The following is a 16,974-nucleotide window of genomic DNA, read 5'->3' on the forward strand; positions in this document are numbered from 1 at the left end:
ACAAATAAACCGCCGCCTCTCCCAGTTCCACGTTGGATAATAGCAAAGTGCAGATCATTTAGTTGAATTACATTCAATTGGATTAACTGGTATCCTTAGTAGAGCAAGAATTTCCCATAGGAAAGACATGAGGGTGTGAATAGGTGATGATAAATTTCCAAATGGGAGAAGGTGATGATAGAGAAAGAGAGAGAGCCCTGCAGTAAAGGTGGGCGAATATTTGCATTTCTCAAGGAGTGGTTGTAATGTTTAAGCTACCATAGTTAATAAAACAATCTTCTCTTTCTCCTTTTTTTAATCTCTCTCAAGTTTCAGTGTTGTTTTAATATTATTTACATACCATTATTTTGAATTAGCTTTTATTTTTAAAATTTAAATTTGTTTAGTAACAAAGTACATTTACTTGAGTACTGTACTTAAGTACACTTTTTGAGTATCTGTACTTTACTTGAGTATTATTTTTTCTGGAAACTTTTTACTTTAACTTCACTACATTTGAAAGGCAAATATCGTACTTTTTACTCCACTACAATCCTGTCAAGGTCCTTGAGTAGAAAGTAACATCAGTCAGTGGATGATTTTGGTTGCGGGGGTTGCATTTTGGTTGGAAATGAAAGTCGGGTTGACGTCAGAACCCTGCATCTGATTGACATCAGAACCCAACGGCAGATTGACGTTGGATATTGATTGAAAATAAAAGACGGGTTGACGTCAGAACCCGACTGATGTTGGTTTCTGACGTCGACCCGATTTTCATTTTCAACCATAATACAACGTCTGTCCAATGTTGGAGATCAACGTCAATCTGACATTGGATTCTGACATAAACCTGATTTTCATTTTCAACGTTGGGTTTGGTCTTCTAAATGCGACTTTTGTCACTTTTTTGGAGCACACTAGCTCATAGATAACAGTAAGGCTAACATATTCATACTAAAAGCCAAAAAACTTTAAATAGGGCACTATTTGAGGGAACAGCCATTTGGGTGTCCAAAACCATTGTGGACGTTATTGAGTGCTTTTATTCAATCTTACATTCAATCCCACTACTGGAACTGTGTTCTAGAAATAAATGTGATATTGGTATGAGGGTAGGCAGGCGTAGATTCAGAGGCATACGGTACTTTAAGTATTACATACAACAATGCAACAATAATAAAACAATGCATTGACATTTACTTTTTACTTTTGATACTTAAAAACGAGTACTTCTGTACTTTTACTTAAGTAAAAATAGGTCTTTACAACTTTTACTTGTAATGGAGTAATATTTGACCAGTAGTATCTATACTTTTACTCAAGTAAGGAAGTTGTGTACTTCGTCCACCTCTGTTTGTTTATGGTTTAGTCATTTTATGTGCTTTTGACATTTTTATTAGTTTTTCCCCCAAAATATTTCTAAATGGTTTTAGTTTATTGATTAATTATTTCAGTTTATGTGTTTCTATATCTTGTGAATCTCTCTGGGATTTAAAACAGAGCTGTACTCAACAGAGAAATATTTCTTTCTATTAGAGTAGCCATAATCAGGCAAGCATCATGTACAGTACAGACCCAGGTGAAGTGACTAAAGCTTTGTGTATAAGTGCTTTAACTGATGCACAGTCTCAGGTGAAGTGCGTGTAGTGGGTTGTGTTGGAGTGGGAGGGGTTGGTGGGATGAATGCAGCATTTGTGGTTTCTCTGAGTCAACATCACAGTTTAAAGTGCTATTACTGAATTGAATGAGTGTCATTTTCTGCAGAGGTGCCATGAACGATGATTTAACTGCTTAAGTAACTGAATTCATTTCTTTTGAATGCGAACAGGATGAAAGTAATACCAGTCTTCATTTGTCAGTTAAAGGGTTAGTTCACCCAAAAATGAAAATTCTGTCAGTAATTACTCACCCTCATGTTGTTCCAACCGCGTAAGACCTTCGTTCATCTTCGGAACACAAATTAATATATTTTTGATGAAATCTGACAGCTGGATCACTCCTCCATAGGCTGCTAGGTGGCCGAAACTTGCTGGCCCAGAAAAGTGGCCTCGTAGTGTTTTTGCGCTGCGCGTCTGTGTTACACGTCATCACGTAGGCTCACAAGTGGCCGACGCTGGTCATGTGTGTGATGCGTGTTGACGTGCAACACAGACGCGCAGCGCAAAAACACTACGAGGCCCAGAGAGAAGGAAATGAATAGTGGAATAAAGTCGTTATTTTTGTTTGTTTTTGCGCACAAAAAGTATTTTTGTCGCTTGATATACTTAAGATTGAACCACTGTAGTCACTTGGACTATATTAACGATCTCTTTAATAACTTTTATGGGCCAGCAAGTTTCGGTCACCTAGCAGCCTATGGAGAAGTGATCAGCTCTCAGATTTCATCAAAAATATCTTAATTTATGTTCCGAAGATGAACGAAGGTCTTACGCGGTTGGAACAACATGAGGGTGAGTAATTACTGACAGAATTTTCATTTTTGGGTGAACTAACCCTTTAACCCATGTGAACCTCAGCAGGAAAGTTTCTTACCTTCACTTCAGTGTGTGTATGAGTCTCTCTCTCTCTCTCTCTCTCTCTCTCTCTCTCTCTCACACACACACACACACACTCACTTACACTCTCACTCTCTCACTCTCAATCTTTTACACTTTACCACCTGTTGGACTGGGATTCATCTGCCAAAGTTATTCACCAAAATCACAGGGTCATTTGTGAAGTAACTGAATCATAAACGACACAGTAATAAAACTAATGACTACAGGGATGAAGAAACAATGCAAGTTTATTTCAAAATATGAAAGAATATTAGAAGTTTGATAGCATATCAAGGCTATCTGATCATAATCAGGCTGACTCGATTACATCTTTCGCAATGCTTCATGGGAGTTGGTGATCACTTGACTTTTTTCATGATAACAGTGATCTTCAAAAGTCTTTCCGCTTTTGCATGATGCTGCAATCATGTGAGGTGTAAGTCCAATACCACTTTCATATCAGCTATTGAACAACACAACAGTAACATAACAAACTAAAAATTACTTGGTGCACATTTAAGTTCAAATATTTGAACAGTTAAACACAAAATTATAATGTTGGTTTGGATTGGAAAAATTAAAAATGGTATTTTGCTGATTCTCAACTGGTGGGTTATGTCAGTCATTTTGCATATTGTTGTTCTTATGCAGTTCTAATATTAATTAATACTAATACTGATAATTCTCAGGTTTGATTTTAAGGACATTTTTGTTCACTTCTGTATGATATATTATAAACTATTTTGGTTCTGCAGTGAGTAGCAAATTTGATGTTAAATGTAAAATCTGATTAATGAAGCAAAACCAGTTGGGAACCACTGATTTAAATTTTGTAGGCATTTATATTCTGTTTAAAGAGATGTTAGATTACATAGTCATAGTGTGCATTTGAACTAAAATACCAAATAAATATGATATGAACCACTGTGCTGACTACATTAAATATTAAGTAAGGGATAATCCATGGCTAACTGTGCATTAAACGTTTTTAATGCACGACTTGGGGGCACAAGAATACCCAACGCAAAGCAGATTATTTAATGCACAGCTAGTTGGGGATTCTCCCATTTATACCATGGTAATTTGCCAGTATTGACAAGTTAAAGCTGTTAATGATGTTTGCAGCGCAATATTTGACCAGAAGGGTAAAAATTATGTAATTTTCGTCAGTTACGGCTCGTTTGATCTAGCATTCTGCCTGCTTTAAATCAGACACACAGATGAAGCAGCGCAGTAAGATCACATTATTTGAATTAATGAATTATGGCATTTATTTAAATTTAATTACTAGAGAGCAAGAGATGAGAGTTGTGAATTACCTGCATCTGTGCAGCGTCTCTCTCTACAAATGATAAAGCTGTGAGTTAAATTACTACAAAAACAGCAATGCCACCCCCTTGTTGCTGAGAAATATAATCTAGCGATTCATTAGCAAAGCTATTATTTAATTAATAAAAGTTGCGGGCCGCATTGATAACAAGTTTCTGTGCTCCTGAATGTTTCGGTGTGTGCGCAGCTCAATCTGTGTGCGAGTGATGTGTGTAAGTATGTGCATCAATGAAAGCAGCACATTAACATAGAACGGTGATTAAACTGACTGGTACTGCCTGTGCATTAAACGTTTTTAATACACACCTTTCAGCCAATCAGAATCGAGTGTTCAATCAGACCATGGTATAAATCATGGGTGCCCAAAACTCTTCCTGAAAATCTTCCTACCTGCAGAGTTCAGATCTGACACTGATCAAACGCACATGTCTGTAATTATCAAGAGCTCCTGAAGATCTTAATGAGCTGCTTCAGTTGTGTTTGATCGGGGTTGGAGCTGAGCTTTGCAGGAAGGTAGATCTCCAGGAACAGGATTGGGCACCCCTGGTATAAAAAATATTAAAAACGCATCAATAAACAGAATTTTAAGCAGAGTTCTAATGCCCAGACAAGATAATAGTATGTTGCTAAAGTATAAGGTCAGATAACTGTAAATAGAAGCTGGGGAAAAGATATATGATTGGTTGTAATATAACTAGGGAGGTAAGATGAGCACCAGCTTCCGCCTACTTATGCTTTTAAAGTGATACCCTTAGAAGATATCACAGATGTCATGCTACACTTCCATGTTTTGTGTGTGTGTGTGTGATTTGAATGTACATCATGCAGGAAAGGCTCACCGAAACCATGAATCATTCAGACCCCCCCAATCCAACAAAAAAAAAAGTGTGGGAAAGACATGAAAGAGGACAGGAAAACTGGGCTTGGAGGCATTCAAAGCTCTAAGATGGCATGTACTAACAGAACATTGATGGTTTGTTTTTGGCTTTGCACCAATCTGAATCCGGTTCGAGAAATTCCAGCCTCTGTGGGAGTGTGTTTGATTGGTGTGAGCAGTACCAACTTGTATTCAACATACTAGGGTTTGGTCTGAAACCGGTTTTTAGAAGTGAAGGATTTGGGATTGAGAAACTCTGCGGGATGTGTTTGCTGATAGTAGTGTTCGTTGTCTCGTGACTGTTTGGAAATGCATGTTTTTAATAATGAATGTCATGCCACAAGCCGTCTTGCAAAATCAGGAAAAAGTCAAGAGCGGTTTGTCAGGTGTTTATTGTTTTATTTACATGGCAAATATGCTTTTCTCACACACACCCACATCCTTTAAGGCCACAACAGCACACACACTTTCACTCCCATCGTAGGTGTGTTATCTCTGACCTCTTTCCTCTCAAAGTCTGTCAGCTCACACCTTTAGTTTGCTGGCGGGTCAGTGTGTGTGAGCGAGCATCTCTTTGAGTGTCTTTTGCCCAATTTGGTCCTTTTAATATGCGTCATTGCCTCATTTACAATCACGGGGGAGGGCGGTAAAAGCCGTCTATGATGCTCTCATGTGTCCCTGGTCACACTTGATGGGGTGTTTATGAGCCCATCATGTGTTTGTCTTCTCACTATAAACCTCAGTTGAAACCACCAGCAGCTCAACAGCTTGAGTAATGAGTTAGGTGCAAATCTCTCGCAGCACACACTGTGATTATTGATTAGATTCATATTTATGACATTCTGCCATCATTCATTGACCCTCATGTTGTTCCAAACCTGTATTTTTACTTCTGTGAATCATGAAAGAAGACATTTTGAAGAATGTTAATGCTGCACTTATTCATACAGTGAAAGTGGTGATTTTATATTTTCAAGCTCCAAAAAGGACAAAAAAACATAAAACGTATGTTATTTTGTATACATTAACACTTCGTACATTATAGGTATCATGAACTAGCAATGAACTATATATATATATATATATATATATATATATATATATATATATATATATATATATATTATTTATTTTTTTTGTTTGTTTTTTTAAACAATTTTTACAGCTTTTGTTAATCTTTTACAGTATTAATGTAGAATTTATTTCATATATATACACACATACACCCTTATTGTAAAGTATGTCCATTTTAGTCATTATTCTTCACTGATAATCTACGCTTTTGAATCTCATTTTGCGCTTTCGTGTATTCAAACTTGGCGTGACACAGGACAACCAATTGTGTCAGTCAAATGACCACTTTTTTTTTGTGTGTGTGTGAAAATATTGATACATCCCTCTATTTCTCTGTTTGTTGTATTGTCATTTTGGCAAAAATAGTTGTCATTATTTCAATTATGTAATTTTGTTTTCTGCAGAAGAAAGTCAGTTTTGGGATGACTCAAGGGTGAGTAAATGTTTCGTTTCGTTTCTGTGTGATTGTTCCTTTAAAGATTCAGTTAAGGACAAAGGTTTTTAGTTATCTATATCTCCACTGGCCAGAGGCATTTGAAACCCTATCATGTTAGCATAGACATAAACAACCAGCTAGAATAAGATAAGGACAAGAGCAGAAAGCATCTGGAAGCTAGATGACTCATTTTTCTGAGAACAACAACACATAAATTGTAAAATATTATTATAGAAGGTTGATAGCTTAGGTTCAAGAACACAATGTGAGCAATAAGAGGCAATAGTTATTTCTTGGCAAATTATCCAGACCTAAGGACTGTAAAATACAATAGGTCAGGATATCCATTGCTAAGGCGTTGCCGATATCTGTGCCACAGGTAAGGTGAAGTCTCTGAGAGAGAATCCCCTCTGCTCAACAGCCGGCTAATGGGAGGTCAAAACAGGATCCTTGTATAATGTAATGCTTGAGCGCTAGTCATATGCCTTAGCCATAGAACTGTGACTAATGTGACTCAAAAGTGTAAACATAATGGACAAACCAAAACGCTTTGAAAATCTCCCTTCTGTTTAGAAAAGGAGCAGCAAGGACACAGTGACAGTTGTGTTTGCAGAGGGGAATTCATTGACCTACTTTCATGATGACAGTCTTGATGGAGTTGTAGTTAATAAATAAATTAATACATTGAATTTACAAGTGGGCTTCATAATCAAACTAAATTTTAATTTGGACAGTCTATATGTGTTGCAAATTTCTTTTGTATCCATATTGTCCGTTTTCAATGTGTATAACATTTTCAACTTGATTTTTACATGTTGTGAAGACAAACGAGTCGGTTTTTGCCCATGCCACAATCTTAAGATGTAATAGGTGGTTGCCAGGTCATTGCTATGCAGTTGCTAGGATTCTCTGGTGGTTGCCAGGGTGTTGCTAAGGTGTTCTAGGTGGCCAGGTTGCTGCTATGCAGATCCTATTGTTTTGGGGGGTTGCCAGGCCATTGTTATGGAGATGTAAGGATGTTCTGGATGGCCAGGTTGTTGCAATGCAGTTGCTTGAGTGTTCTGGGGGGGTTGCTAGGGCGTTGCTATACAGTTAATAAGGTGTTCTAGGTGGTCAGGTTGTTGTTATGCAGTTGCTAGGATGTTCTGGTGGTTGCCAGGGTGTTGCCATTAGAGTTCTCAACGGGCCTGAAAATTACAACCCAACCCGACCCGACCCGGCCCGTGGCTTTTAAAGCCCGGACCCGATGTAACCCGACACATCAACATGAATTATCTGCCCAAACCCGGCCCGTGGCCCGACGCCGCATCGGATTTTTTTTTTCTCATACACGTATTATCATGACCAGCAGACGGGAATTCAAATCAACCTTTAATGTTCACGCCTTTTAACAATACAAACAACTGAAACAATAAACTTTAAATATATAAATAGGCTGTAGTAGCGACGGTGAATTCACCTGCGGCAAGTTTACTTTTCACCAACTCCATCTTCTTCTCTCCAGGCTAAAGGCGTGCACACAGCGGTGTCAGGTCTGCCCCCGCCCCTCTCCATGATGCACGTTGTTTTTTTCACTGAGCGGAAAAGATTAAGCCCGAGGTCCGAGTCATTTGATTATATTTTCGACCCGAATCCGGCCCGAACCCGCGGGTCCCGTCGACCCGACCCGTTGAGAACTCTAGTTGCCATACAGTTGATAAGGTGTTCTTAGTAGCCAGGTTGTAGTTCCTATTGTGTTCTGGATGGTTGCCAGGGCATTGCTATGCAGTTGCTATAATGTTTTGGGTGGTTGCCAAGACATTGCTATACAGTTGATAAAGTGTTCTTAGCAGCCAGGTTGTTGCTATGCAGTTGCTAGGGTGTTCTGAGTGGCCAGATTGTTGCTATGCAATTGCTAGGGTGTTCTGGGGGGTTGCCAGAAGCGTTGCTAGATAGTTGATAAGATGTTCTAGGTGGCCAGGTTGTTACTATGCAGTTTCTAGAGTGTTCTGGGTAATTGTCAGTGCGTTTTTATGCAGTTGCTAGAGTGTTTTGAGTGGTTGTGCAGCTATGAGATGTTCTTGGTGGTTGTCTGGGGGTTTTTTTCCCTCCTTTTTTTTGTTTTATCACCTTTTAGGTGAAATCGTAAAGTTGATCACTTAGAAAAGTAACAGCACACCTATCCTCAACAACTGGTGTAAGATGAGATAGTTAAGGTTGCTTAAAGTTCAGTGTTTGTATAAATCCCTTAACCTACACATGAGTGATATTAATAGTAATGTGAGCTTTGTTACTGTCATTTAATACTGAACAAAAAGTGTGTAAAATGACTACACTAGGCAGTACTATGAGAGCAATAACGCTGCAGGGAAAGGTGTATCAGGAAAGAGGATGTGGCTCAGAGGTTCTCAGATTTAGTTTGCTACACAAGTAGTATGACAGTTCCAATCTTACCAGATAAGTAGTTCTCATCTAACACACAGATTCGTATACCTCCAAATGTACATACACATGCAGCAAAGCATTCGCATGCATTCACCCACTTCCTGTCAGGAAAGAGAGTACTTCCTGTTTATGTGGCTTCTGCGGTTACACGTTAATTTTGGATTTTAATTTAGTTTTACTATTTGTGACCTTGCTTTGTCATAGATCAATGCTGTTTATCCACAGTATTATGCAGACAGATCAGTTTTACCTGTGGATTTACATGAAATTCTGCAGGAAACTTTTAAATTAAATGTGATGATAATGGACTTCTCACTTTGTAATTAGAATATTGCTTTTTTACTATAAGAAAAATAGGGTGAAAATTACTTTTGAATTAATACATTTTAATCTATATGTTAATGTCAATCAGATCAAATGTTTTATATGGTTTATTCAAAGTCTAGGTACTAGTTTTATGATAGCATTATTGGTTGGGACATATTTTACATTAAAGTGAGTCAAATTTGCATGATAAGTTTTTTTGTGTCTTGCATTACATATGTTATGACTGAATGTAGGGCATTATCATGCTGACTTTTTAACCTGGTTTTGCTGTAAATTGGCCTTAACAGATGTAAGGGAAAACACGTAGGTTGAACAATGGCTCAAAAATCCTCCTCTGCTCGGCCTAGATAAAGTTACCAGTTACAGCATTAGTCGCTATAAAAGCACAGTATTTACCACTTGAAGTGGCAGAAATGCTCTGGATCAAGTGTGCTGAGTATGATGTGCGAGTAAGTTACAATAAGATTGGCATTTAAAACGAGGGGAATTCAGCCAAATTTTTTCTGCCGTAATTAATGCACATACCCTAAGACCCCTCACACAGTTTTTCACACCACAGATCAATTCACGCAAGCCCCTCTTTCATCTTGGCCGCGTTCACACATAGTTGTTGTTAAACATGAGACAGAATTGGCAGCCATCTATAAAATGTGTGAAGACAAGACCCGACTCACTACAAACGTCCTTTGATCATACTGCATTTTACAGGCGAACAATAAGTACTTGTGCTTAATATTTCATGGTCAGTGAATTTATCCTCCTCTGCACCACTTTGGCGAGAAAGACCCAACTGAAGGCATGAATGAAAATAGGGCACTGGTCTGTGGTTAATGAGAGAGAACCTACACAGCAAACAACAAAGGGCCTACGTATTACAGCAAATGCCTACACTAAAGGGAAATCGCACACATATATGTGGAGATGTTTGTTTGTGTTACCATTGTGGGCTGCTCTCTGTTGTCTCACCACTGAACTACAGGCCTGCAAGGAAATTTCCAATGCGGTTAACATGACGAGACGCTTGGAGTCCAGGAAGTTCATGTTGGAAGGTTTAAACATTTATTCATTTCTTGTCATTTACATATTTTGGAGTGTTCTGGGAGTTTTATTGGTGTTTGCTTAGTTAACTATATTACTGTACTCATACTATACTCATACAGACTTGGATTGAAGGAGAGACCTGAGCCATATCTAAATATCAGTAAACCTCACTCCCCACTCCCTTGGCCTCAAGAGTCGCACGAGGATCCTTGTTAGCACACCCGCCTCCCATGCCGTAAACGCCGGTTCAAATCCCGCTCGGAGCGGTTTGAGTAGGACTGGTTACATTTGGTGCCGTGACCCGGATAGGAGTGAGGATTAAGGTGGTGAGTGTAACTGAGGCCAGGTAGTAAGAGCTGTGCGAGTAAACCTCACTCCCCTGGCCTCAAGAAGTGCATGAGCGACTGACGCTAGAGACTGCAGTCTTTGTTAGGTTCGAATCCCGCTTGGAGTGGTTCGAGTAGGACCAGAATATCATAGACTTGGGCAATGGTCCTTTTGACTTGGGCCAGTAAGCACTGACCTAGTAAAGCTTTAGAAACCACATAGCAACATGCTAAAAAACAGCTCACAGCGTCTGTGAAGGTGATCAGAGCTGCTTCATTAAAGGGTCACTCCTGAAGCGCTCATGCTTGACTTTCCCTTCTGTCTCCATCACTCTCCCTCTCTCGTTTATCTCAACAGTGCTAAGAGAAACGACATCCGAAAGGGACACAGACAAACATTTGTCCAGATGAGCTCCCTGCAATAACAGGATTTTGTTTGGACAGGAGCTTCTCTCCACAGGGAACAAGGTGACAGTTCATCAGCACACATAATGTGACACAAACTAAGATCTGGGGATGTAAATGTAATTCAGTGTTACCATGCATGCTCACAAAGGTTGGCACTGTCTAATTGAGGTCCGCCCTCTGTAGTGATGACGCCTGAACCACACCAAGTTATTTTGAGACAGGTATATACTAGATGCATGCGTTTCAAAACCTGAGTACTGAGACACTCTCGTCGCATGCCCCCTATAAATTTCACTTGTGTATTTATGGACTGGACACACGGACCACAGGAAGGGGGAGGAATCAATCAAATTGTATGAGTTAGCTTACTCAAAATTTCAAGTTAGTGCAATTAACATGCTTGTGTAGTCAAACCAAGATTTTGAGTTAAATGAAATTAATCTGTGGAGCTTATTAACTTGGATAAAAAAATGGATGTTAATTATTGCCTTATTAGTGTTTACAAGAAAAAGAGACAGAAAAGAAAAGGTTTTCATATTTTTGTGACAATAATAAAAATGGGTGATAGAATATTGGTGAAAATGTGCTTAACTATCATAAAAAATAATTTTTATGGTCTTTAAATTTTATGTCTTTATGCAAAGTAGTATTTGTTTTATTTTTCTTGACCCTTATATGTTAATGTAAGCTTCACCTATGTATCATAATACTGAAGTTGAAATTATGACCTCAATGCAAATTCTCTGAAGGGAAATGCTCAGAAGGATTCTAAGAATGAACCGCATGCAGAACTTTCTTTGTGGTTCTCATGATTCATCCACCAACCATGAGTTTAACTCGATGACTACATTGCAGCACTAACCAAGTTAAGCAAGTTATAACTGATATTGCAGTACTGTACATGTGTGCACAATTTTTGACAGCCTACCTCAAGTGTGTTTAGAATTGGCATAACTGCTCTTACAAAAGCGTATTGATCATGCTCATTTAAACGGAGAGGAAAACATTGGGCAATAACAACATTTACCTTTAAATATCATTAAACTCCCAATTCAGGGGGTTTAAAAGATAAGAAAAGATGTCATCAGCTTAAATGCTTTTGATTCATGCAATCTGACTACTTCATCAATGTGAGCTCTTTGTTTGAGAAGTTAAAGACGAATTGTCTTTTAGGTACACTTGATAAAGGCTGCACTTTATTCTTTTAAAACCTCAGATAGTGCATCTGTCTGGCTCTCGTCTCCTTTCCTTTGGTCTTTTAAAGAAGGAGGCTCTTTGTCTTTGCTCTTTGGTTGGCTCCTTAAGGAGTGACCTCACCTCCTGACCTCAGTCCTGAGTGACATGCTCAAGTATACATATATAATATATATACATATATAATATATATACATACATATATATATATATATATATATATATATATATATTCTCCAACAGGGGGAGGTCAAAACTCAGAAAGTGGCAAGTGCTCTTCTATGTACAGATGGGGATTTTTTTTTAAACAAAAATGCTAGAAACAGTGGAAAGAGATTAAATGATTGCTCTAGTTCATATTTAAATGTTGAGAGTGATTGGTTACCAAGTGCTTTATAATCAGGTTTCCCAACTCCTACACTGCAAGTGTTTTATCTTCTTTAATATGCTATAAAAATGTTTAATCAGGCAACTTGGAAATGTGCTTTACGTGGTCACATCTAAATCAAATGTTTTATTTTTTAAATAATTCCAGTATATAATTTCACATATTTGAATCACTTTGACTATATTAGGTTACATCAACAAAGTAATTAATATGGGTCAGATCAGGTCCTATTTTGTAATTTAATGAATTAATTATGGAACTATTTTCTATTGCTACTGACCATTACTGAATAATAATATTTTATGGTCTCAATATTCTATTTGGCATACCAATAACTACAGATTGATTTTGTTTCCCCATTTTGAACCGGGACTCGAACCCGGGCCTGTCCACATGGGAGGTGGGCGCTTTAACAAAGAGGCTAAAGAGAGCAGTCTCTAGTGTCAGTCTAGAGCGCTGCTTGGGATTAGGGGAGTGAGGTTTACACACACAGCTCTCACTGGCCTTCGTCTGTTACATTTGCATGGTGGATTGGTCCTGGTCTAGCTAGTTGACCATCATAACCATGCTGGTGAAGTTAGCCAGCAATGTCTGTCAGATGAAACTGGTTGACCAAGGAAGTCTACTGGATAGCTAGTTATGAAGTCTATTGAGGACCAGCATCTATAACACAACATATGCTGTTTTTAAATAAGCTTTCCCTTTCTGCAAGTTTTCCAGTTTTCAGTTCTTCTTAATTTCATTTAATGTTGAGAGTGCGGATTACCCTCCTGCTAATAGCCGTGTAAAGACATCAGCATCTGCTGTCTCTGATCCAAGAACAGTGTCGAGTTACGTGCTAATGGATCCTCATTACTGCACAAAGAGGGTTCAGTGAACTTCAGATTCCTGACGTATCTCAGCTGGCAGTCGTGTGATAAACCGTTAACTGTTTGTAAAACCTGATTCAGGACCACACTGATTACATCTACACTCAGATAAGAATTTTTTTCTTTTGGAGTTTGTAACAGAGCATGAAACTTTAAGTGCTGAACATTCATTTGTTAGCCCAAAAATCATTCATTTACTTCAGCCACATGTCTTTTCAAACTCATGTGATGCTATTTCTTCTCTAGAACACAAATGGAGAACTTCAAAAGAATAGCCTAAACACTCATTTGAATTTAACGAAAGTAAAAAGATCCAGAATGCTCCAAAGTGCTTTATGCCAGAAAGGTTCTAAATGTCTTAAATGATTGCATAATACTTTCATGGTTAACAGATTTTCTAGTGATAAAGTATGTTTATGAGCTGGTAAATTCATAAAATGATCCAAAATAAAAACTTTATTAAAACTAAATGCATAAAATGATCTCATGATGGGAACACCTAAAAAGTTCTATATCTGAAACGATTTATAGTTCTATATCCTCCTGGGACCCAAGAATAGACTTTTGTCTACTGTAGTGGACATTATATTTTAGTGAATTTCTCTGACATCATACATGTCACATGACACGACCTGGGTGTCCTGTAAAGAGCACATTCAGGACTTTTCAGAGATATGAAATGTTTGGAGGTTTCACCATGAAAACAACTTCTCCTTGGTCTTTAAAAATGTCTGACATTAATTTAGTGATCAAATGTAGCATTCTTATGGAAATATGCTAATATATTGTAATTATAATTTAAATTGGACTACTTTTCAGATTGTATTTCATAAAACAACATCTCAGGAAAATGTTAAGGGGTTTCAAATAAGTAAGGAATAATTGACGACAGGCCGTTGAATTATTAGAAAAATAATGCACACCCGAGGTGGTAATGCGGTCACGACGCGAAGCGGAGTGGCCGTTCACCTCGGGTGTGCATTATTTTTCTAATAATTCAACGGCCTGAAGTCAATTATTCCGCTTATACTACAGTTACCACACCTCGAAACATTGTTCAGATTATGTATTTCAAGACGTTTGTAAAGTTTTTGTCATTAAAACGCTCTAGTATGTAGGACTAATTTCTTACGCATCTAATCCCATGCCTCCGTTGCTAATTCCAAAACGTCATTTTAGAGTTAGTAACGGAGGTTTGAGCCACTGATAGCAGACTAAAGCTGGGGACACACGACTAGCTGACACATTCTCTGACTGTTTTCATCGACTGCTGCAGATTTTAAACACCGAACACAGACTGAACGCGCTGAACACGCGTTTGGGCATGATCGATCAGTCAGTATCAAATTACATTCATAACCGGCCTTAAAGTGTGTCCCCGGCTCGGCTTTATGCAGTTATTATAGAGAGATGTTGCAATAATGAGACAGAAAAGCATGTGCGTCAATATTATTATTTATTTATTAATTCAATTCGTTTTAATTAATTAGTTCATTCTTTTTTTTTCTTCTATTATTACAGATGACAGTAGACTAGCCAAATAAATGAAACAAAAAGCCTTTTAACAAGTAAAGCCTATCAATAATTATTTATTTGTTATATTATCTGCAATAAAAAAATCCGTGCTGCAGGACTATCCATTTTTTAGCCTATATATTCAGTTTAATTTTCTATTGATTATAGATAGGAATATACTTTATTTATTAAAATTAAACTGCATGTTTCCATTGATTGTGAAGCTAGACATTGAAAACTGCAGATCAAGCGCATGGGGCTAAATGCTTTTTCTTGTTATGAATTGTATCCTATTTTCCGTTATTACCGTTAACTAGGCGAAGTGATATGGAACTGTAATGCGGTCAAGACCTGCCTGGAACTACTTTAGCCGTGCGTTTCCCTGAAAATAATGCACACCTTAGAACGTTCGTCAACCAATCAGATTCAAGCATTCAACGGCCCTGTAGTATAAAAAATAATAATTCTGTTACAGAACAGGGCATTGATTTCATACATGTCCAATGTAGTGGACACCAGGACTTAAATCATGTTTATCAGGCATTTTGTGAGACACAACAAGTGAATATGGAAATAAATTACACATCAATATTCCTATGAAATATTAGATATTATTATTCAAATGTTGCCAATTATTACTCCAATTATTACACTTCTTTTTTCATTAAATGTTGCTCCAAGAACACATTAAGGTGCAAATTAGATACAGTTTATAGATACATTGCATTGAATGGGAATATTAATTTATGGATATTTTACCCACATATTGCATAAAGTAAAATGGTTTATCAATTCATTCCGTTATTTCTTTCATAACATAGTTGAGAATAATCTTTATACAAATTTTGGTTGAAAAAATCCTGAAACCCCCAAATTTATTGGTGATTGAAAAAAAAATCCCATTGTTTTTGCCTATACATATAATTTCATGTCATTTTATTTTTTAAACAACTTAGTCCTGGCGTCCACTACAGAGGACATAGCATAACGTATGAATAAAATATTATTTTTCAAAAATGTTTTTTTACCATTTGTTTATTGTGCTCTAAACAGTGTGATGACATGGAAAAAAACTAAATTCAAAAAACTTTTTTTTTCTGGGTCCCAGGAGGATAAAGAACCTTTTCTTAATAGGCCCTGTTAACAGTGCGTTTTCGTTTTAACAAGACTTTTACAAATGAAAACGATCCATACTGGCGTTTCAGAAGTGATCTCCGTCCACACTACACGACTGAAAATGCAAGTCACATGACTTTTCATGCACACTAGGCATGCGCGTACAAGTGGAAACCGTTGCAGTTTTTTGCCGATTGCTCTAATAATAGCTTGCCTCTTTCGATATAGGCAGCTGCAGTATTATTAGTAAAGTAATACAAAAGTCTCAGTTTTTGAGTATCAAAAACTCTGGAGTAGTGTGGATGCCAGGCGTAACCGCAGCAAAAGTTATACGCACTAGTGTAAACAGGGCCTACGAGTGTGGACATTCTCTAGAATTACAGTTTGGAACATTGTCAGGGTGAATTTCTTTTTTTGTGAACTATCCCTTTAAGGATGATGTGTTTTAGCCAAACCTTGTACATCAAGCTCGTGGGCACGAATGGGTTAATATGGCCTAGCTGATTTATAGTATAAGGTTCTGTAAATAAGATGTCTTTTGCAGCCAGTCATTAAGTGAACGATCTGTTTTCATCCGCAGACGTGACCCTTTGTATTTCCATATGTAAAAATCCTCTACAGAACGTTCTGTAATTATGCCTTTTACTCGCCACCGCTTCAGACGAACTATAAATCACGCAAAACACAACTGCGTCTGAGGAATGTGAACTGGTTTGCCCCACTGCAGACACACACACAGATACACAGATGCACTCTCTCCTCTTACACATTCACGCACTCCGGCACATATATATATATACTGTCCTTTTTGTCTCGTTTGACGTCCTTCAGCTGTCCACTGTCACTCACCCCATTTCATGCTGCTGTCACAGGACATTCTCCCACAAATCTCCCACGCACATGTTCCCTCTGACACACGTGACAGAAACACACAGCACGCGCATTCAACTCTGACAAGTCTGAAGTCAACATAAAATTAAAATTGACCACGTTTCTGTTCTTATAGACCTTATTCAGAAGCAGCGCCATGACAGGTATGAAAGCGAGGTTGTGTGGGATAGACTTAAGAGATAACATCCTCTGTATAAAGCTATATAAAGCTCCTAAATCACTTTCCACAGCTCATGTGTTCTG

At 37.8% G+C, this 16,974-nt stretch overlaps 1 long non-coding RNA gene across 2 annotated transcripts in view; it reads left to right on the top strand.

The window, feature by feature from the left end:
* Nucleotides 1-16,974, top strand: part of LOC311091870 — a 53,941-nt gene that overhangs the window by 19,095 nt on the left and 17,872 nt on the right. The window contains exons 4-5 of one of the 2 annotated variants that reach the window (XR_014608176.1): nucleotides 6,201-6,229; nucleotides 10,709-10,818. This is a non-coding gene — a long non-coding RNA (uncharacterized lncRNA). The remainder of the gene's footprint in view (nucleotides 1-6,200; nucleotides 6,230-10,708; nucleotides 10,819-16,974) is intronic. The other variant, XR_014608177.1, reaches the window with a different exon arrangement.

The sequence above is a fragment of the Abramis brama genome (assembly GCF_963993115.1).
Source record: "Abramis brama genome assembly, chromosome: 11".
Lineage (NCBI taxonomy): Eukaryota > Metazoa > Chordata > Actinopteri > Cypriniformes > Leuciscidae > Abramis > Abramis brama.